The 23,924-nt window shown below is 40.8% G+C and overlaps 1 protein-coding gene across 1 annotated transcript in view; it reads left to right on the top strand.

The window, feature by feature from the left end:
- GRAMD1B (GRAM domain containing 1B) overlaps positions 1 to 23,924 on the top strand; it is a 253,091-nt gene that overhangs the window by 19,129 nt on the left and 210,038 nt on the right. The gene's annotated exons all lie outside the window — the stretch shown is intronic.

Below are 23,924 nucleotides of genomic sequence, written 5' to 3'. Positions count from 1 at the left end.
GGCAACTCACGCAGCCCAGCTCCAGGTCAAGCTGTTGTTCACCATCTTAGCTGTAGAGGCCGCAGCATCACTGGCCCTCATGTGGGATCTGAACTGGAGCCCTGCTGCTCAGATCTGGCATCCCAAGCCAGCTCTTAACCAACGCACCAGTCGGCCAGCCCAGGCACAGTACTTTTAAGGTGCAGCTTTTGAGTCCTGATATAGACAGTAGGATATATCTTAGTGTGGAATCAGGAGACTTGAGAAGAATCTGAATTCTGATGGGCAGGAGTGAGCTCAAGATCACTGTAGTCCCATCAATCCCTAGAGGAACCATTTTAAGTGTAAAGACAATTTGTGACTATGGGCCTGATTCTCTTTTTCATTTCTATTTGCCCAAATCTTGCCCTTTTGTCTGGCAGCCATTCAAAGAACAATTTGGGGAATTGGAGGAACTTGGACCAAGGGAAGTGGGAGAACTTGGACCAAACCCTAGGAACCTGAGTTCTCTCCTCCCACAGGCATTGTGTCTAGGTTGCTATTCCTGCTCACTCTGTGATCCACGTAGTTGCTGTGTTAGAATTGCCATGGGAATTTGGAAACTCAGTAACTGCTAGTTAACTAAAGCAACACACATGAAATTGTTGTAGTTCACAATTCTTGTAGTTCAGTTCTGCACGTTTTAAACCAACGAAATTTACATGGAGGTCCACCTATGTTAATCTGCATTATTATTTTTCCTCCAGCCATTCCTACCCTCTTGAATCATTCCCAAGAACAGCTCTAAAAGAACACAAGTGTCTTCTTTGACAAAAAAACCATACCTCCCTTCAACCATTTCTCCTCTCAGCTGCTGAATTCCTCTGACAGTCTAGTAAATAAATAGGTCAAATAAAACAAGATTATTGCATTAATTTCCTTTAGGCTGATTTATCGTGTGAAGCACCCCCTCTGTCTTGTCTGTAAGCTACCCACCACGATGATAGCTGTTATAAAAATCCAAAGATGAATGCCTCAAACCATCAGCAGCAAAATTAATTCCAGAATTTATTTTACTCGTGTGAACTGAATGATTCACCTCCAGTTTGATATGAAGTTTGGGCAGACAAAGCATTAATGTTAAGAGGGCAAAGTGTGTGCTGAGTGCAGGAAAAAGGGAAGTTCCCTTGGAGGAACTGAGTCAAGCCTCTATAGTGTGACATCTCAGCAGTAACACCATCAAAAAAAGGAGAAGGGGACTGAGTCACCAAGGAAGCTGGAGCTAGGTTTGATAAACATCAAAAGCAGCAGATGAGGCAAGTAAGTGAGCTGTAGGGGAAGGGGTTAATCATCATCATGCCTTTTTTATCTGTTTCTGGCTTTAATTAAGCTCCCACAGTGACAAATCTCTGAACTGGACATGTTCCCTGCCCTCTGCCCTCAAGTACCATCCAGAGTAACTGGAAGATGATACACACTTAGAAGTTCCGGGATTTGGCTGAGTGGCTCAGTTGGTTAAGAGTTAACTTAAGAATGTGAGCTCTGAGCAACAGGGCCACCGGTTCAATTCCCACATGGGCCAGTGACGCTGTGCCCTCTACAGCAAGACTTGTGAACAACAGCTCAACCTGGAACTGGGCTGTCGTGAGTCGCTGGCGATGGTGTAGTCTGCAGTGGGCTGCAGTGGGGCTGCCATGAGCTACCGTGAGTGGCCGGCAGCCAGAGAGAGCTACTGTGAGCCATCGTGAGCGGCTGTTCAATGGCCAGCGACCGACTGCCTCAGCCAGGAAGAGCACAATGATCATAATACAACATGGGCCAGTGAAGCGGCGTCCTCCACAACTAGACTGAAGAACAAAAAGGACAACAATTTGGCTGCTCCCCTCCCCCAATTCCCCAATAAAATCTTAAAAAAAAAAGAAGTTCCAGTGGCTCTCTGTTATTCTTTATTTGGAAGGCCCTAGAGTAAGAACTTGAGTAGAAAGGTAAGATATCCAAAGAAAAGACTCACAAGAGATATTGAACTTGATTGAAATAGACTGCATTTCCCAGCTACGTGCTCCCAGCTGAAAGAGGGCATCTGTGTGAATGGTAGTTGTTCTGTCATTTTGTATGTGGCTCCTGTGTGTTTTAGACTGAGTATGAAAAAACATGTTTAGCACATGACAGGCACTCAGTGTTTGCTTGTTCCCACCCTTTTTTTTTTTTCTTCTCGGCATAGATACATTTCTTTTCCTATAGGCACAAAGCCAAGGGCCATGTGTTGTAGTGGACAGAGCACTGGATTTGGTAATAGTTCTCAAAGCTACCACATATTGAGCATACCCTCTGTGCCATCAATGCAATTGAAGGTATTATCTTTCCCATTTACTTCTGAAGAGGCTGAAGTTTGGAAACACTAATTAATTTGCCCAAGATCATGGAATTAGTTAGAGGAAAACTTGGCACTGGAACCCAGTTTCATCTGATTCTAAAACCTGTGTTTTTTATTCCTATGACACTGTGTCTCCCTGAAACCAGAACAATTGGTTCTGATTCCCTCTGCTACTTCCTAGCTGGGTATTTTATGGCTCTGGCCCTCAGTTTATTCCTCTGTCAAATGGAGGTATTATGCTAGGTGTTGTCTGACATCCATCCCTAGTAGCTCTCAAGTTTTGTGCATTGTCTAATGTTTAGTCTTAAGCAGGATTTTCATCAGCATAATCTTAATCAGTCTGGAATATAGGAAGGAAGGATAAGAGAAATTCTGTATTCATTTAATCGCTATCTATTGAGTGCCTCCCTAGGAATACAGCAGAGACCAAGCTGTCATGGTCTGTCCTTTGAAATTTACCTGTAGAGCAGGGGAAACAGACACTGAATATATTACAGGTACTGAGTATTATGCAGAAAGATAACAGCATATGTAGACATTTCTGAGGCTAATTCAGGTGAACCCAGTTCAGTCAGTTCAGTGATCATCTGTGCGTGTCCCAGAGCAAGCCAGCAATAGGGATCCAACAGCAGAGCTTCACAGACACAAATGTGCCACCTGAGTTCAGTCTTCTTTCCTATTATTCTTTTCTTTCCTTTTTTTTTTATTATTCTTTTTTTTCTCACATAATCCAGTGTCAGTGGGGGTTGTGGGAAGAGCATGAAGCACTGAACTGCGTCAGCCTAAAGAGAACCAAGGGAAGATGGTGACAAGAAAGAAGGGAGGGAGAAAGGACGGATGGAGAGCAGTTAGAGGAATGGAAAAGTGTAAAAATAATGGGTAATAGCTTGAGAACATCTTCCAAATACTCACTCACTGCATAGAAAGTGTATAAAAGGCTGGAAGGAAGACAAGAAAAGAAACATAGATTCCTAGTATCTGATTTGGAAGGGACCCAATAAGACATGAGCTCAACCTCATCTAAATATTTAAATCCCATCTATGACATCCCAGTAGGGCTTTCTAATTTGAATGCTTTCATCGAAGGTAGCTAGCTGTCTACCTCATAAGGTAGGCCGTTTGACTGTGGGACAGGTCAGGCTATGGGAGGGTCATTTCTTTTTGTGGAGCTGACTTTTTTTAAAATAACTTCTAGTGTCTGGCTTTAATTCTGCTCTTCTGGATTACATGAACTTGATTCAGTTTTTCTTTTTCTTTCTTTTATTTTTTTTTTGAATCCTTCATATAATTAAAAGTAGCCATCATGTTACCCGTATGGCTTCACCCCTGTACACTAAATTCCTGACCTCAATTTTTTCATAAAAAAATGTTTTGTAATCTTTTGATTCTCTACTCCAGCCACATTGTCTCCCTCTGTAAGCACTTCAGTTGGTTCATGTCCCCTCAAAAGTGGAATCCCCAGAACTAGACAGGCCTCTTTCTAGACATTTGGAGTTGGATGTAGCCCAAGATCAATTTAGTTTTGTTGTTGTTGTTGTTGTTGTTGTTCTGCAGCTGCTTTACACTGTTGGCATATATTGAGCTTATAGTAAACTAAATCTGTGTACCATCAATAAAATAACTACAACTCTTCTAATATACAATCATTTTGACTGTATTTCTTTATCTTATTAACAATGATATAAAGATACTGCTGGGTGCATTACTAAAATCTAGACATTCACTGTGTTTTTACAATTCCCTAATCTATTGCTGTAATCTAGTAACTATATCCAAAAAGGCAGTGCGGTTCCTTTGACAGTCCTTGGTTTTAGGGAAAATTTACTGGCTGCTATTGTCAACCACTTTGTTTTTTGAATGTTCATAGAACCGTCTTGTGAAATAACACAGTTGTAGAATTCTGCTAGAGATCTATTTCATGCTCATTAGTCTATAATTTGTAGACCCTGCTTTCTTTTCTTCTCGTTTTTTGAAAATTGGGATAGTTGCCCACTTTCAGTTTTACATCATCTTTTTGATTCTTTGTAATTACACACACACACACATGCCCGTGCGTGCATACACGAAGCCAGTGGGAGAAAGTGTGTATGAAGGAGCAGCAAAACTACATCAGGAGAGTTGATAATCATGAAGCATGCAATTGACAACTCAGGTTGGAGAGAGAGGAGCAGAAAACTGAGGAATCTGGAAGGAAGCCTCCAAGAGATCACTCTGTGGTTGGCGAAAGCTCTTTAAATTCTGATGTCTTTGTTACCACACCCACTTCAAGGCCGGCACCGGCACCGGGGGATGCAAAGTGAAGCACTTGTCTCAGGCACGAAATCTAAATAGGTGACAGAAAACTCAGTAATCAGAATAAATACTGATGCAATATATTTTTGAAATAATAATAATGCAAGATAATCCATGATTAACAAAATATCAGAACTGTAAATAAAGACAAGATCAGTATGTTACAGTTTTTCATGCTCTATTTTTCTTAATAACAGCTTTATTGAGCTCTAATTCACAGACCATACAATTAACCCCTTTAAAGTGTCAAATCCGATGGCTTTTAGTATATTCACTGACTTGTGCAACCATCACCACAATCAATTTCATCACCCCAAAAAGAAGTCCTATACCCATTAACAGTCATTTTCTAATTCCGCTCAACCTCCCCAGCCCTAGCCAACTACTAATTTACTTTCTGTCTCTGTGGATGCTTATTCTGGGAACTTCTTACAAATGGAATCATACAATACATAGCCTTTTGAACTGGCTTCTTTCACTTTGCATAATGTTTTCAAGGTTCTTCCATGTTGTGGCATGTATCAGTAATCCATTTCTTCATTATGGCTGAATAATATTCCATTGTATGGTTATACCACATTTATTTATCTAGTTATCAGTTGTTGAACATTTGAATTGTTTCTACTTTTTGGCTGTTAAGAATAATGTGGCTGTGAATAAAAGTTTTTGCATTTCTCTTGGGTATATATCTGGAAGTGGAACTACTGGATCGTATGTTAATTATGTATGACCTCTTGAGAAATTGCTAGACTGTTTTCCAAAGTGACTGCACCATTTTGTATTCCCACCAGCAATGGATGAGGTTTCCAATTTCTCTACATCCTTAGCAATACTTGTTATCACCTGTCTTTTTTATTATAACCATTGTAGTGGGTGTGAAGCAGTATCTCATTGTGGTTTTGATTTGTATTTCCCTGATGGCTAATGATGTTGAGCACTTTTTAGTGTACTTATTGGCCATTTGTTTATCTACCTTGGAGAAATGTCTGTTCAGATCCTTTGCCTATTTAAAAATTGTTTCTTGGGCTGGCCAAAGTGGCGCATTGGTTAGGAGTTGGCTTGGGACGCCAGCTCTGAGCAGCAGGATCTGGGTTCGGATCCCACATGTGGGCCAGTGATGCTGCGCCCTCTACAGCTAAGATGGTGAACAACAGCTCGACCTGGAGCTGGGTTGCTGTGAGTCGCTGGCGTTGGTGTAGGCTGCAGGCCCTGCTGTCAGAGAAATTCACTCTTTAGGGAAAAAGTCAGATTTACAAACAGACACTTTATCTCTAGCATGAATAGGGCAGAGATAGAAGTATGTCCAACTGCTACAGTAATATAGAGGGGAAGACATTCAGCCCTACCTGGCAATATGGAGAAAAGCTTCAGGGATGAGGTGATGCTTAAGCATTTATATTTTGAAGGATAAGTGAGAGCAGGTAAAGAAAGGTGGGAGGAGCATCCTAGGCAGAAAAAAAACATAAGCAAAGTCACAAGGGCCAAAGGAAGTGTGTTTTTTATAGAAAACATTTAGTTATTTTTAATTACTAGATATAAAATAATAGGGATGGCTTGAAGGAGATGAGATATGCCTGGGTATGTGCACTAGGTAAGGTTCTCAGGCACCTTGTATACCATGCTAAGATCCTTAGACTTTGTTCTAAAGACAATGGAGAGCTATTAAGGAATTTAAGCAGGGTCACATCATGATTGTATTTATCTGCAGATATAGTCTCGTTGCAAATGATTGATTCAAGAGTGATTCAATTAGGAATGTCTTTGACTTCAATTTACCAAAAACCCAACTACTAGCAGCTTAAACAAATATATGATGATATTTTTTATGCAATAAGAAGTCTACAGAAATATGGTTTCTGGCATTGGTTTNGTGAGCCACTGTGAGTGACCATCCAATGACTGGCAAGCGACTGCCTCACCCTGGGAGAGCGTAATGATAATACCAACATGGGCCAGTGAAGCGACGCCCTCCACAACTAGGCTGAAGAACAAAAGGACAGCAACTTGTCTGCTCCCCTTCCCCGATTTCCCCCAAAAAAATCTTTATAAATAAATAAATAAATAAATAAATAAATAAATAATTGTTTCTTTTTTCTTTTGATTATTGAATTGTAGGAGTAACTAGCAATTCTTCAAATAATGTTGTTTTGTTCAATATCGTTTCATTCCAATGTTGATGAAATACTATAAGAAAAAACTTAACTCATTTATATCAATTAACCTATGGTAAAATTGGTTTTGGTGTATGTTGTTTTTGCTTAAAGTCACAGAACCTATCACTGTTCAGCGAGGACTTAGTGTATTCTAGATGCAAGTCTCTTATCAAAGAGGCATATGATTTATAAAAATGTTTTCTAATTCTTTGAGTTTTCTTTTGACTTTCTTGATGGTGTCCTTTGAAGCACAGAAGTGTTTAATTTTGATGATGTCCAATTTATTTGTCTTTCATTGTTTATACTTTTGGTGTCATATCTACAAAACCATTGCCTTATCCAAGATCACAAAGATATGTGCCTATATTTTCTTCTGAGTGTTTCATAGTTTTAGCTCTTACATTTATTTCTTTATCCTTGTGATTTGTTTTTAAAAAGCAAATTGCATGACATTTAAGACTCAGATACTCCTTTCTCAGTAAACTTCATCTGACATCAAGATTAGAAAAAAAAGAATTTAGCAGAGTCCTTTCCCACAGGTGGTCCAGGGTGTTGTGGTTTTACAAGACCAAGATGTACTAGACATCTGCAGAGATTTTGTTATTATTATAAGGTTTGGTTTTCAAAGTGTTCAAATGCAGAAATGTGGGTGATAGACTGGTTAACCCTGCAGTTGGCCTAAGGTGATCTAAAATATAAGGGGCTATTGCCTGTCCCCATTTGAACACTCTACCAGCTGCTCTCTGCCTACTGTTCTGTCCTTTCTTCTGTGGAAAGTATCTCTGGCCTGAGATCCTTTCATGAGTTGACTCTTGGTCCCCTCTTGTCCCTGGAGTTACTTACACATATAGGTGTACCTCCGCCTCAAGCCCCTAGTGCCTCATAACCTACCTATCCACCCCCACCTCTCTCCTGATTCTGTGACTAAAGGCAGCATGGATTTCACAGGGCCTTTTCTATGTATCAGGATAATGACCAGCTTTGTTTCTTCCCAAGTGAGCCCCCACTCTTCCTCTGCCTGTTTTCCTTGGAGCTAATTGATACATATCTCAGGATGCTTCTTCTTTTTTAATTTTTCCTCTTGATATAGAATAGAACTTATAAAGTTTCCACAGAAACTCTTGGCCAGAGGTAGGCAACTCTTGAACAGGGGTGAGATGATCAAGGTTGGCTCATTTCTCTGGGGCTCTTTTGGAGTGTCTCCCTCACTCCTCTCCCCACTCCCTCCTCAACCCTTCCCTGGGAAGCTCTTGGATATGTTTTTGTATGATGTTCTAGAAGCCCCAGACCTGTGTGTCTCAGTACCAAACAGATGGTAGTGACAATAGCCCTGAGAGTTGTAGCGCTAAGAGGAGGCTCCTACTGGGTGGTTGTCTGGCAGTTTCAGAAAAACTTGGAATCTGATGTTTTTCACAGGAAAAGGGCAGATTCTTCATGGTAATTCAGGCTCTCCCTATTGTATCATGAGGCAAGTTCTGATGAAAAGAGTTGGATCCCAAATCACCAACATTGTGTTCATGTTACTGGACAAAAATGGAAGGGCCTTTGGAGGTTATCTCAGCCATTCCTGTACCTCTTAATTATACTGAATTTAATCTGACATGTCAGCTAATTCAGGTGACTTTCTCTATCTTGGGCAAAGCTATTCTCAAAAACCTAAGAAAGATTTGGAGTTTGGGGGATACCACCTGGGTTGATCACATCTGGGCCAATCATACCTTAAGAATGTAGTCCCATATAACATGAATTTTTTTTTAAGTGGGAAATTTTGAGTGGGAAATGTTTAGGTAGATCCTCAGTACACACTGACTTCCCAGAGATCTAGGGCAAGTCCAGGATGAATGCGTGAATTGCAGCTTATGGTTGGGCCCTCTGCCTTGATATTAGATAACCCTTGCTTAGAGACTATCTACAGTGCTTCTCTCTAAGATCTCTAACCACCTAAGGAATTCAGATCTAAGCTTTGGTTAGATCTGAGGTAAAAAGTGGGGAAAACTTGATACCTGATTCTTGAGTAAATTAGGTCTGACTCTAAATAGGGACCTACACCCCTGAGGCTTCAGACCATGTCTTCCAGTCTTCTGGGCCAACCCCAGGGTGGGGAGATATTGAGATTCTCACATGCCAGGTCTTTATATGAATTCTAGGTTTCAGGCATTCACTTTGAAAAAAATAATAAAAATGCTGGAACTAGAAGGTATTTTGGAGTCCAGAGGTTCTAACATGTGGCTAATATGTATTAAACATATATTAAAGATTACCAGGGTAATGAACTTACTGCAAAGACTCCAAGAAGCTATACATGCACTGAGCACTCCCTGTGGACCAGGCACATAAACGAAACCACTGTCTCTTGGGACTATGTTATTTTTCTAAATATAAAGAGTAACCCATACTTCAAAAAAGGCAAACTACTGATTTATTGTAAACCTGTTATCTTACAGACAAAATAAACAGAGACCCAGATAGAAAGAAAGAATGAGGTGGTGACTGGCTTGAAGTCACAAGCTGAGACTGGAGGCTTCAGATGGGGTACATGTTAGTGTCAGCACCCACTGCTGTGCTTACCTCACACTGTGGATGGTGCGATCTCTAGTGCAAAACAGGACTCCTCTGACCAGAGCCTAGCAGTGCTAGCTCAGAGCCTGAGAAGAAAAGTACACATTAAAGTAAAAGTTAGGTGGTTTCACCTTCCCAGAATAAGTGAATGACATCAATAAAAAAAAAAATACAGTGTTTTGTGTCTTTTGGTGTTTTTTTTGGTTGGTTGGGGAGGAGGGGATAGAGAAGGGAGGACAGGAAACAGTAATTCTGAGAGTGTCTATTTTTTTCATTACCCTTCTGAAAAACAAATTAATATTTCGAATTAAGTTTCTATCACAGAGTGTGAATCAACAGAAAGATTGGCTAGCCTCCCTTTCAAGACCTTTGAACCTGAACCTAATTGTAGCTTCAGACTGGTGCATTTTTCTCTACTTCTGAACCTGGATCTATCAAATTCAGGATTTATTTCTTTAGGGAATTTCTAGAGAAGTTAAGAATATTAAGGTCAATGATTAAGCATCACTAATTCTTAAGTTATTTTGGGGTGTGAGGTTTAAACTGATGTTGAACTCCAAGTTTCAGCTTAGTACTCTCTCATATTGTGAAAAGTGCCTCAATTTTTCCATTCTGAAGACCTTACAGTTGGTTGATGTACATATGAACGTGATATTTAAGTGTGGGAAAAAATGGATATATTGGGTGGTTGGAAAAGCCATGACGTATTTTTTCTATGTTTTTCATTGTAAAAATGCATCATGACTTTTCCGACAACCCAATATGTGGGGTGTGACTATATTATGCATCATGAAAAAGCATCCAGGAACATATGTGACTATGTGGCTTGTTGGGCACAGATAGGCACAGATATCACACTCAGACAGGGTATTGGGGGAGAGTTTAATAAAAAGGACTCTTTTCAAAGCTGTGAGTGGTGTTAAGGGAAACCAGCAAAGGATAATTAAGCACCCTGGATGTTGGCAAAAGCTATAAGGGAGGGCTGCCTTTAGTGTAAGGATGCCGTCAATCCATGTGGTAAGGCAAGGAGAAAGCCGGGGTCAAATCCATGTCCCCATTCTCCTCCTGACCTCTTATCTCCAGGCATTGCCTCCCTTGGCAGGACCCAACCAGAAGCTTGAGGGCAAGGGAGCCAGTTACGTTGTTCATAAGGGTCAACCTTCTAGGTAACAGAGCAAGACGGAGAGACAGAGAGAGTAGATCTGGAGAGCAAGTGGGAAGTATCTGCACTTGGCCAGAGTTGGATGTGTAATTGCAGGTAAGGTAAGACTATTTTCTGAGAACACGCAGGTATTAACCTGGGCTCACCTGGACTTGCACCTAAGAGTGTTTTCTACTTCAGAATCTCTCTCTTTTTTCACCCATTCTGTTTCTTTCCTCCTATGACAGAACAGAACTTTATTTCCAAAATGTGACATCTTGATTAAGTGGAAAGTACATGGGCTCTGGAGTTAAATATTAGCTTGAAATCCCAGCTCTGCTATTTATTAAATGTGAGCCTTAGGCAAGTTATCAAACTTCCAAGTTTCAGTTTCCTCATCGGTAAAAGGTGGGTAATATGAAACTTTCAGTGTTGGTCTGATACTTAAACACTGCTTATCTCCATCTATACAATATCTATATATCCCAGTACAGTGGTTGACTCCTGCTAAGTGTCCAGTGAAAGCCGGTTAGCCATAAATCCTCTACTTGTGCTCTGGGTAATGAATGATTTCCTCTTCCTTAAATCTTCCATCTCTGCTCTCTAGTAATTCTTTCCTCTTTATAAATACATTCATATCCTGCTGACATTAAAAAACAATATCGGGCCGGCTGAGTGGATCAGTTGGTTAAGAGCTCACTCAAGAGTGCGAGCTCTGAGCAACAGTGATTCGAGTCCCGGCCCGAGCTGAGCTGCCAACAGGTGGCATGATGGCTCAGCTTAAAAAAAAACCAAAAACAAACAAAAAAAACCCCAATGTCTCCCTCAACATTAATACCCCCTAATCTGCTATAGTTTGGCTATTGTTCTTTTCTATTGTTCTGATTTTTTTTTTAAGTCAGCATCCACTCATTTCTCCAAGTTCTTCACTGTCCCTTGACTTCTTAATTTTTTCAGACTGGTTTGTTTTTTACCATTGAGCCAAAAATTATCTCAGAAGTCTCTAACTCCCAAAACCAATAGCCTCTTTCTAGACCTCACTTTACAGCATTTGACATTCTCAGTCATGTCTTTCATCTTAAAATATACTTCATCTTTGGTTTCTGTGCTGCCATAATTTCTTGGTTTTCTGTTGTCCTATCTAAATATTCCTGCCCAGGATTTCCCACTTCTCTACCTCCCCGCCCCCTCCCCAATTCATTTCTCTTTGCTCTATTATGCACAAAATATATGAGGTCTAACAATTAAGTTCGAGAACTTGTTGCAATAATCTTGCTAGCCTTTTTTGATATCACAGGGATTGATTATTCATTATGAATTTGTACCAAATGGAAAAACAGTTAACCAAGTTTACTATTTGGAAGTGCTGAAAAGGCTTTGTGAAAAAGTTAGGTGAACTGAACTTTTCGCCAGCAATTCATGGCTCTTGCATGATGACAATGCACCAGCTCACATGGCACTGTCTGTGAGGAAATTTTTAGCCAATGAACAAATAACTGTATTGGAACATCCTCCCTACTCATCTGACCTAGCCCCCAATGACTTCTTTCTTTATTCAAAGATAAAGGAAATATTAAAAGGAAGACATTTTGATGACATTCAGGACATCAAGGGTAATACAAGGACAGCTCTGATGGCCATTCCAAAAAAGGAGTTCCAAAATTGCTTTGAAGGGTGGACTAGGCACTGCATTGGTGCATAGCTTCCCAAGGGGAGTACTTCGAAGGTGACCATAGTGATATTCAGCAATGAGGTATGTAGCACTTTTTCTAGGATGAGTTTGCAAACTTACTTGTCAGAGCTCTTAGATGTTATCAGGTTGTTTCCTCCTGTTGCTTCTACTATAAAGTTCAGGAGGGCGGGGACCTTGTCCGTTTTCTTAATTGTGTTAGTCCCACCCATTAACCTAGTATCCCAGTGCTTGATGTAGAGTAAGTGTTCAACAAATACTAATTGAATGGAGAGTATTCCTCCAATCTTTATATCTTAGCCAACCATATGGTCCCCAAATGAACATTTCTGACCTCTCTTTTTGGACTGTAAATTAGGAGTCAGCAAATGTTTTCTTAACGGGCTTGACACTAAGTATTTCAGGCTTTCAGGCCATATTGTCTCTGTCACAACTACTCAACTCTGTTGTTGTAGAGAGAAAGCAGCCATAGACAATAAACTTATGGGTGTACCCATAAAAAATTTATATATATATATATATATATATATATATATATATATATATATATATATATATATATGTTTCCTTCTCTATCTGCCTCCCCTCTGTCATATTTTCTCCATTATTTCCAAAAAGTTTTGGACTCATTTGTAGGGAAGTCTTCTTCCAGCATTCTATCCCAAGGGGAATGCCTCTTTTTGTGCTTTCAAGGCACTCAGCCTCCTCCAACTTCAGATTATTAGGACTTCACTTTGAATGTGACTCACAATATACTTCTGTCTTAAGCAGCAGAAAGGTGCCCAGTCTCTCCTGGCTGCAATGAATGGGAAGCAGCAGCAGCTAGCCGAGCATGTTTACCAATGAAGCCCTTTCACTGGCTGTACAATGTTTAGCAGATCCTTTAACCCCAGGGCTCCTCTGTGAGTGCAGGGTGGTAACGTTAGTTTCTGTCTTGGTTTGTGGGAGGGAAACAGGAAGTATGCCTAGTCCATTTTGTATACACTGAGCCAGTGCATCATGCGTTTCTTGAGTGCCTTGTTGACCCAAGATTGTCACCATCTATTAAGTGTTTGGAGGACCTTTTGATAGAGGTATTTTATGTTTGTGTGCCTTTCAAGGAAGTAGGTGGATGAAAAAGGTTGAAGTGGCCAGAGGCAGTCTTTGAGCCTCCCCAAAGAATTACAGATCACCTCAGTTGGGGTGTGTGAAGCTGTTGAATACCAAGATGCTGGCATTTTAAGAAGCGTCATCTGGCTTCATGAGTAATGGCTCTACAGTGAAGTATCCCCAGGAATTCCTCAGAAAAGGACTAATTTGGCACAATCCTCTTGTGGAGTCATGGCTCACAGTGGATTGCCACGCATTTCAGAAAGGCAGTGTGTTTGCTGACACACAGGCCTACACACATGTACATAAAATAAGGCCAAGAGTTTATCATCGAAGACAGACTATAGTTAGAAAAAAAAAAGAACAAAAACTCCCCAAAGTCACTGTATTCACATTCTTTGTGTGGCAGATAAAAAATGGTCATTCTAGGAAGTGTGGGCTCTTGTGCCAAGGTGGACAGGCTTCTCAAAGGACAGAACACCCACCCCAACCTGTGCTCCCCACTTCCAGTTCCACAACGCAAGGGATGTAACAAATTCCTTGACTTCTTGGATTCAGACTCTAACATCCCAGAGGTCTCAGAGTTTTGTTTTCTAGCCCTCTGTGTACATTAAAAACAAGCATCAGCCTGCTAATACTGCCAAAGTACCCTGTTTAACGTAGTGGCATAGGCTGAATATTTGTGTCCCACACAAATACATACATGGAAACTTAATCCCCAATATGATAGCATTGGGAGGTGGGAACTTTGGAAGGTGATTAGGTCATGAAGGTGAAGCTCTCATGAATGGGATTGGTGCCCTTATCAAAGAGACTCAGAGGACTTCCTCAGCCTTCCACCATGTGAGATAACACAGAGAAGACAGCAGTTTATGAACCAGGAAGTAAGTGCTCACCAGACACTGAACCTGCTGGCAGCTTGATCTTGGATTTCATAGCCTCCAGAACTGTGAGAAATAAATTTCTGTTGTTTATAAGCCACGTAGTCTATTTCTTGTTACAGCAGTCCAAAAGGACTAAGTCAGACATTGGTACCAGGAATGGGGTTTGTTGAGATCTCCCTTCTAAGGTGAAGGACAAGTTGTTGCATCTGACCTCTCCTACAACCAAGAAAGAGGCAGAATGCCTCATGTGTCTCTTTGGATTTTGGAGGCAACATGTTCCTAATTTGAATGCATTACTCTGGCCTATTTACCCAAAAAGCCAAAACATTCTGGGTGGGGCTCAGAACAAGAGAAGGCTCTTCATCAGTTCTAGGCTGTTGTGCAAGATGCCTCTGCCACTTGGGCCATAGGATCCAGCTGACCCAATAGTGCATGAAGTGTCAATGGCAGATGTGGATGTCATTTGGAGCCTTTGGCAGACCACTATAGGTAAATCACAGCACAGGCCTTTAGGGTTTTGGAGCAAGGTCCTGCCATCATCCACAGATAACTAATCTCCTTTTTAGAAATAGCTCTTGGCCTGCTGTTGTGCCTTAGTAGAAACTGAACACTTGACCTATTCAGGCCATCATCCTGTTGTCAAAAAGCTGGCTTTTGGTGTTTGTTGCAGGAAAGAATTCAAAGACACTCTGAATAAGCCAATCAAGCAGTAGATTTATTAAAGAAGGATAGTACACTCTCAAGACGGCGAGAGTGTGCATGCTCGGAGAAGAGCAGCTGCCCCAAAGAAAAGTGGGGCTTGGGAATTTATTGCACTTAAAATGAAGGCGTGAAATATTCAAGACTTAGGGGTGGCGTTATAGGCATTCCTAGGCCAGACTCGCTGACCACTCCTTCCCATTGGGAGGAAGGATTTTTGCCCTTATTTGGCTCTGTTGGAACTGTCATCACCATGACACAGGGGGTGGAGATTTTCCTAAACTGCAATGCTAATAATATTATAATCAATTATAATCAGCTGAAGTTCATCTCGAGTGGAAAGATGGTGTTCTGGGTCTACTCTCAGTCACGGAAAATTGGTTCTGGCCAGTCTGGTAGCTGTACTTTTCTTAAGGATGACCTCCTCTCCTCCTTCATCTCCCCTCATCTCTTCCTTCCTTTCCTCCTTGTACACTTACTCAGCCCTATTCTTTCTGCTTATGATAACAAAACTATTGGATGATGGGCTGGCCAAGTGGCGCATTGGTTAAGAGTTGGCTTGGGACACCAGCTCTGAGCAGCAGAGCCCTGGTTCAGATGCCACATGAGGGCCAGTGACACTGCCCTCTACAGCTAAGTTGGTGAACAACAGCTCAACCTGGAGCTGGGCTGCCGTGAGTCGCCAGCGACGGTGTAGGCGGCAGCCCCTGCTGCGGTGGGCTGCCATAAGCTACCTAAGTGGCTGGCAGCCAGCGGGAGCTGCCAAGAGCTGCCATGAGCGGCCATCCAGAGGCCGGAGACCGATCTGCCTCACCCGGGAAGAGCGCAATGATCACAATACCAACATGGGCCAGTGAAGCAATGTCCTCCACGACTAGACTGAAGAACAAAAAGACAGCAACTTGTCTGTTCCCCTCCCCCAATTCCCTAATAAAATCTTAAAAATAAATAAATAAATAAAAACTATTGGATGATACCCACCCATATTGGAGAGGGTAATCTTTATTCAGTCTACTGATTTAAATGCTAATCTTTTCCAGAAACATCCTCACAGACACATCCAGATAATAATGGTTTACAAATTACCTGGGCATCTTTTACCAATCAAGCTGACTCATAAGATTAGCCATCACAATGTATAACATTTTTTCTTTAAAATGACCAGACCCACAAATGCAGGTTATACATAATAATAAAAATAAATAACTAGGGTTAGTATGAAAAGGCAGAAAAGGAGTATCTTTACAGTGGAGAAACTTTATAAACACTACCTCAGCCAGATAATCAAGGTCAACATTAACAGTAATAAGTCATGTTGATAGTATGTACTCTTGATATGTGTTCAGCATGGCACTTTACCTCTGTGGTCTTTTTCCCCAAAAACTCATAAACTCAGTCTAATCATGAGGAAAAGATCCCAACAGAGGGACATTCTACAAGATACATGATCAGAACTCAAAACTGTCAAGGTCATCAAAAATAAGGAAAGTGTAAGAAACTGCCAGTCAAGAGGAGCTTAAAAAGACATGATCAATAAATGTGGTATCCTGAGTGGAATCCTGGAATGAAAAAAAAGGACACTAGGTAAAAATTAAGGACACCTGAGTGAAGTATGGACTTCAGCTAACAGTGTATCAATATTGGCTCAATAATGGTGACAAATGTACCACATGGATGTAAAATGTTAATAATAAAGGAAATGGGCATGGAGTATATATGAACTCTGTGTATTATCTTAACAACATCTTTGTAAATCTAAAACCATTCTAAAATTTAAAGTTTATTTGGGGCGGCTGTTTGCTCAGGTGGTTAGAACACAGGCTCATAACACCAAGGTTGCCGGTTTGGTTTCCACATGGGCCAATGAGCTGCGCCCTTCACAATTAGATTGAAGACAACTACTTGACTTAAAGCTGGTGGGTCCTGGGAAAACGCCCTCCACAACTAGATTGAAACAACTACTTGATTTGGAGCTGATGGGTCCTTGAAAAATACACTGTTCCCCAATAAAATTTCTTTAAAAAATAAAGACAAAAAAATAAAATAGTGAGGCCCCCTGGCTTGGAAAGAACCTTAAAAACCACCTAGTCCAAGTGTTTTTAATATTTAATTTCATAGAAAAGCACTTTGTTCATTTAAAAATCCCATTTTACTTAAGCAAAATATTAAATGAAAGTCCAATTATATACAAATAACGGTAGGTTTGCTCTGGCTGAGGTGGGAGGAGCCCATGCGGGGCCACTGGTTTGGTCCCCTCCCCTCCCCCTGCCTGCTGCTGAAGCCACACTGAGGAATGTTAGCACCCTGCCAGCACCACCCTGCTCTCCTTGGATCCTGCTCTCCCATTACACCCCAAGCTGTGCTTGAACACCTCTACAAATCGGCACCCCCTCCAGAAAAATCAGCTTTTTATCTTTTTTATGACTTTTGACAACTGTGATGATTCCTTGCATTACTTTTACGTTGGGTCAAATCTGTTTAGAATTTTTATCTATTGGCTTTACTCCCATGCAGAATAAATGTCAAATAGAGTTTTTCTCATGGTGATTTTTTATTTTTAGAAGACAGATACTTTTTCCTCTTCCCAACCCGATGGCTCATGTCTTATATAGGGTAGATATTCCCTGTCCCTTCGGCTGGTTGTTAGTGACAGGGTGGCATGCCTTTGTTCTTCTCCCTGTATAGGCCAGTCTCTTGACTGCTCTACATGAACCCAACTATAAACTCCCCCTTGGCTTCACTTTCTTCCCTATCCCACTTAATTCTACGAGCTGTTCCTCCATCCATTTCCTCCCCTTCTCTTGCCCGTTGTTCTTTTATTGAACCCACCTTGCAACCTGGCTTTTCTCACAGTGGCTCTTTCTTTCTTTCTTTCTTTCTTTCTTTCTTTCTTTCTTTCTTTCTTTCTTTCTTTCTTTCTTTCTCTCTTTCTTTCTTTTAAAGATTTTATTGTGGAATTGGGGAAGGGAACAGTGTTGGGGGATTGGGAAAAGGGAACATGGTGTTTTTCCAGGACCCATCAGCTCCAAGTCAAATTGTTGTCCTTCAATCTTAGCTGTGGAGGGCGCAAGCTCAGCTCCAAGTCCAGTCGCTGCTTTCAATCTAGTTGCGGTGGGGAGAGAGGGGAGAGGTGGGGAGCAGCCCAGCATCCCATGTGGGAGTCGAACTGGTAACCTTGTTGTTAAGAGCATGCACTCCCACCAGCTGAGCCATCCAGGTGCCCATTGGCAGTTCAGCAGCAGCTCAGCTCGGGCGCAGCTCACTGGCCCATGTGAGAATCGAGCTGGCAACCCTCTTGCTCAAAGCTCGCGCTTTAACCAACTGAGCCACCTGACTGGCCCCTCACAGTGGCTATTTCAAATCTTTACCCCACTTTGCTCAAACCCATAAACATACCACTGGCCCCATTTTATCTCAGCTGATATATCCTTAGTACAAATTTGGAAATAAAATAGAAGTCATGAGATGAGGAATCCTTCAAATTCTTAGCCCTATACCTAGGAGCTGGAGCTCACCTGCAGCTCTACTCATCTTTTTCTCCTCCCCTCTTAAGGTTCCGTCTACTATCTCCAGCTAATTCCACCATCAGTGTTGCAGATCTCATCATCCCCTGCTTTCTCAGACCCTGTTCAATCTATTGTCCCTTATATACCTGTTCCCTCAATGAAAATTTATTTTACCAAGGTTATCAAAATCCTCCTTGGCATCTTGATTTTTACTTAATTCATTCTTTTATCAAATATTTACAAAGCACCTACAGTGTACCAGACATTGCACTGTACAGTGTGGGTTCACTAGTGAAAGAGGCAGGTGAAATCAGTGTGTGTGTATGGGGCCAGAGATTTGAGGAGCAGATAATAAATAAATGAGCAAATAAATGTATCAAATATCAGGGGATGAGTGATAAATGCAGAGATGAGAAATGAATCAGGGTAAGACTGAGGGTTATTATTTTAGCTAAGGGTGATCAGAGAAGTCCTCTCTGAGAAGGTGGCATCTGAGATGAAATCTGAATGAAGGAGGGACTGGACCATTCTTGGATCTGGGGAAAAAGCATGACAACCAGTGAGAACAGCAAAGATAGTGATCCAGAATTAGAAGTGAGGAGGTATATTTGAGGAACAACCAGAAGACCCACGGAGTTGGGTCATAGTGAGCAACTTAGAAGGGTAGAAGAAGAGACTGGAAGGAGAGGCACCAGATCACATACCTTTGACCACTGAAACACATTTTTGGTTTACCTTCCAGATTTTTCTTCTACTTCTCTTGTCACTCCTACTCAGCCTCTTTTGCAGATCCTCTTCTCTGCCTGTCCTTTCTGTATTGGTGTTTGGCAAGATTCTATCCTAAGCCATCCTCTCTTCTCTCTGGACATGCTGTCCTAGGACAGGACACAGAGCAGCCACTTAATAAGTTATTTGATTCTGATTATTTTGAGTTCCATATCCATTCTCAGACCAAACTCTGGTTTGTCTATAGATCAATTGAATCATGACCCAATATTCATATATGATCTGACCAAGCAAGGATGAAAATGGGATTATCTCCTTCCTTATTTGTAGGTTCTATAATTCTAAAAATGTAGCCTAAGTCTGTGTCTTAGTTATCACTATAGCCCTAGTGCCCAGTATGATTCCTGGGTGATTGCTGAATGAATTCATGAATCCAATAAAAGAAAGGCAGAATTCATCCATTGGCACCCAGTTCATAGTATTGATTAATAGTGAATATTACTCTTACTATACACTCTTATGCACCTAGAGATAAATTTCAGACTTTCACAGGCTGCCTATGAGTCTGTGTTACATTTCACCTTGTTGTATTTGGATCATTATTCCAAGATTTCAAGATTTTTAGGCATTTTGCTTCCACCATTGTGATCACTTTCCCTCTGAGTTTTACATCATCTTTGATTTTGACAAGAATATCTTTTGTATCTTCAATTCAGTCATTGATAAGGTTGTTGAACAGGATGAGGCCAGAAACACAGAGCCCTACAGATAATGTGATAATTTCTAAACCCTGCTCTATGACTAATAAGAGTCCTTTTAGAATAATAGAATCATTTAATTTGGATGCTAGAAGGAACATTGAAAATCATTAGTCAGGTCTGTGTATTTTGCAGATGAGGAAACCAAGATTCTTACATTTTAAGTAATTTCTCCAATGTCATGCTGTTAATTAGAAGAGAAACTGGGAGAAGGACCCAAATGCCAGTAACTCTAGGTTTCCATGTGCAATTCATTTTTATCCTTCCCTTTTTATTTCTATGGTCTACTATTTGTGGCTGTATAACAATTACCCCAAACCTAGCAGGTTTCAACAATAATGAAGATTTTTATCTCATACAGTTTCTTTGAGTTAGGAATACAGAAGCTTGGCAAGATGATTCTGGCTTAGAATCTCTCATGGGATTGTACTTGGATGAATTGCTGTCATCTGAAGCAGTGACAGGGCTGGATTATTCAGTTCCAAGATGACTCACTCATAAGGCTCATACATTTGTGCTGAAGATGACAGGTCTCAGTTCCTCACCACATGCACCTTTCCATGGAGCTGTCTGAGGATCCTTACAACATACTAACTGGCTTCTCCTAGACCAAGTGATCCAAGAAAGAGAGAGCAAGGAGGAAGACACAGTGTCTTTTTATGATCTGGCTTTAGAAGTCCCACTCTGTCATTTTTGTAGTATCCTATTGGTGACCCAGGTCAACCTTACTCAGTGTGGGAGAGAACTACACAGGGTTGAATACCACAAGGTGGGATCGCTGGGAATAGGTCACAGGCCGCCTTCTGCATTTGGCCAAAACTGCGGTTTGAGGCTCTTTTGTCCAGAGTAAAGTATAGCTTCTGAATGATTTTCCATCTCTATCTAATTACTTCCCCTTTTGAGTGCAAATCCCATAGAACCGCCTGATGAGTCTTGGTAAAATGCAACTCTAATAATATCATCCTTATTCTGCTCCTTTGCCCTCTGATTCTTTAAAGAGTTGAAAGATTTCTTGTTGCTGAGATGATCATATAATTTATTATCCAAAGCATAGGACTTTTGAAAGTGAAACAGCGTGCTTTTAGCAATTATGCATGAACCAGAGATGTAAATTAATACTGACTTGAGAAAACCAGGACTTATGATCAGCTATTGCTTACCAATTAAAAGTAAGAACATTATTCTGTTGATTTTTTTTCTGGGGGGGGGGATAGCTTTCTCTTTCATCATTTTTCTCTCTGACTGTCAGTATTGATATTTCTTCTGCTCTATCCAATGATACTATTTTGTGTTTCCCAAATGTAGTCAGCCTTCAATACATTCTTCCTGCTTTTGCATATACTATTCCTTCCTAATGGAATTGCTTGGCCACTTCCATACCTCACAGGCTCCAACCTCTTCTGAAAGGCTACAGTTGCAACCTCCTCCCAACACACTGTGATCTTTCATCTTGAAATCCTTATAGTATTGTTTTACTTCTTTTATCCTTCCTTTCTTTCTTCCTTTCTCCTTTTCATTTTTCTGTTCCAGTATAATTATTGAGTGTCTTCTGTGTGCCAAGCACTGTTCTAAATACTTCTATGCAATTAGCATAATTTTTTTCTCATAGTTATTTGTGTACCTATCCTGTTTGCCTTACAAGGACGTTACTCCAGAGGATGTCTACCCCATTATCCTGTTGGAGCATTTTGTGGATTTTACTCTCCTTTGGGCAGAGAGGAAAAACAAAACTTTGCTCATTGTCTGGCATTATGGGATAATAATAGCTAATACTTATTAAACATTTTGTGTGACACAGGACCCTCACTTCCATTATCCTATTTCATAGTCCCACCAATCCAGCAAGCTGGGTTCTGCAAGTGTTATTATTCCCACTTTATAGATGAATAAGCAAACATGTAGAAAGGCAAAGCAACTTCTCCAAGGTTGTTGAACTAAGGGAAGGAGCAAGTAGGTTAACCCAGAAAGTCTGAAAACAGAGCTTTAATTAATAGACAGTGTGCCAGGCATTGTTGAAAACAACTTGTATTTTTTAACTCATCTAATCTCTGACAACCATAGAAAGCAGATTCACTTATCTTCATTGTATAGATGACGAAATGAAGGCACAGTGAGGTTAAGCAATTTGCCCATGGTCACACAGATAAGATTAAATTGTTTTAATAATAACATGAAGGAAGACTGACTAAGCTGTAGCTCCAAATGGCACAGCTTGTCCTATTTCCCCTGCCCTCCCAAGAAGTTAAAGTAAGATAAGCAGAAAACACCTGGCCATTTTGCCGAAGGCATCACAGCAACGCATGACAGGGTATGATGCTTCCCATGTTCCAAAGGCTGTTTGCGTCCACTCAGATCCTCATCGTTACAGCAACCCCAGGAGGCAGGTGTGGGTCCTCAGCCCTGTGCATAGCTCATGCTCTTAATCACTGGGCTCTCCTGCCTCCCATGGGCATTTCCTCTTCCTAGTGGCTTCCTCACACAAAATGACTCCAGTGACCAATAGACACAGCTAGAGGTGCCCCGAGGCTTCCTCTACCTGGAGAGCAGAGACCCAAGGACAGGTAGACCACCTGACTAATTTGATGAGCATGGTTTTTTTATGAGAATGGCTTACAGTGGAAGCCTGGTTCAGTGCTTAATGGGAGAGGAGGAAGAGTAAGTAAAAAAAGCAGCATGTCCATTGAGTGTCACACTGGAGACACAGCCAAAAGGCTTGTAAAGCTACATTTTTTTTACAACCACCCTGGTTACTAAGATCCCAAAGGGGCCATGTTCTCTTACTCCTTTTTTGAAGGAGAAATCCACCTCTGATTTACTTTTATCCACATTATTATTGTTATTAACCAACTTATATTGAGTGCTTACTGTGTGCCAGATACTACACTAAGAACTCTGATGAGTTATCTTATTTAATTGTCATAATGACAAGGCAGGAACTATTATTATCTCCACTTAGTAGGTGAGGAAAATGGGATGAGAGAGGTTAGCTGTATTTCCCAGTGTCACAGCAAGTAAGGGGCAGTCAGGACTCAACGCCAAGTCTATCCAGCTCTGCAGCCAGAACCATCTTAGCCTTCCTGCCTTCCTGCCTCCTGCAGAATAGTGCTTTCATGATCAGCACCCTCATTGCCACCCCTGTAGCTTTCCACACTTAGAATTCCAGAACCCAACGTTCTAGGTCTGTGAGGAATTGCAGGTGATTTTGCTACTCTCTAATTTTTAAAAAAGCTACCTTGTTATACAATATATACAGGCACAGAGAATGACACACAAGCAATAAAACTCTGCTGGCTGTTTCAGAAGCCCTTCTATGTACCGTGAGTTAAGCACAGACTGCCCCCCCCCCCGCAAAAAATAATCACCCTCCTAACTCTTGTTTCTTTGTATAATAGTTTTCTCAGCCAACTGCAAGTCCTTTGACATGCTCATGTAGTCTTTTCCATTAAAAAAAAAATCAGCATGTCTTATAAGTCTTTGTTACTCTCCAGGTTCACCTTTCATCAGTTTCTTTTTCTTAAACTATTTTTTAGAAGAACTTGGGGCATTTGACCTGTTGAGTTTCTTGCAGTCTGGATTGGGCTGCTTGCACACTCAGAATGCAATTCTCATTTCTCTGTACTCTTTATTTGCTGGACCCAGAAGTTTGATCTGAATAGATCTTTTTAGGAAGATTGTGGGTGGTAATGTGTTCTCAGGAAGCACATAATGTCTGATTGTCTCTCTTTTTGTGATCCATTGATGCTCAATGTCCAGATTTATCAATTCATTGGATATTGCAAAATGGTGATATTCCATCATTTCTTTCCATTTGTTGGAATACTTTTAAAAAAAGGTGCTTACCTTTGACAGCTATTTGTTTATCTAGTGTTGGTAGTAGACATGGGGTGGGGAGAAAAAGATAAATGCTTGATTATTTTCCTTTATTTGCCAGTTTTCAACATAATGAATGAATTTCTTGAACTATTTATTGGAGGTGACCAATTAATTTTGTTGTTTTTTTAAATCTAATCTCTCATTTTAAAAATGAAGTAACTGAGAGAGAGATTAAGTGAGTGACTTAACATCACATAACACATTGGTGGCAGAGCTACTGTT

Source organism: Hipposideros armiger, unplaced genomic scaffold, assembly GCF_001890085.2.
Source record: "Hipposideros armiger isolate ML-2016 unplaced genomic scaffold, ASM189008v1 scaffold_781, whole genome shotgun sequence".
NCBI classification, from domain to species: Eukaryota; Metazoa; Chordata; class Mammalia; order Chiroptera; family Hipposideridae; genus Hipposideros; species Hipposideros armiger.
This window is presented reverse-complemented; position numbering and strand designations above follow the sequence as displayed.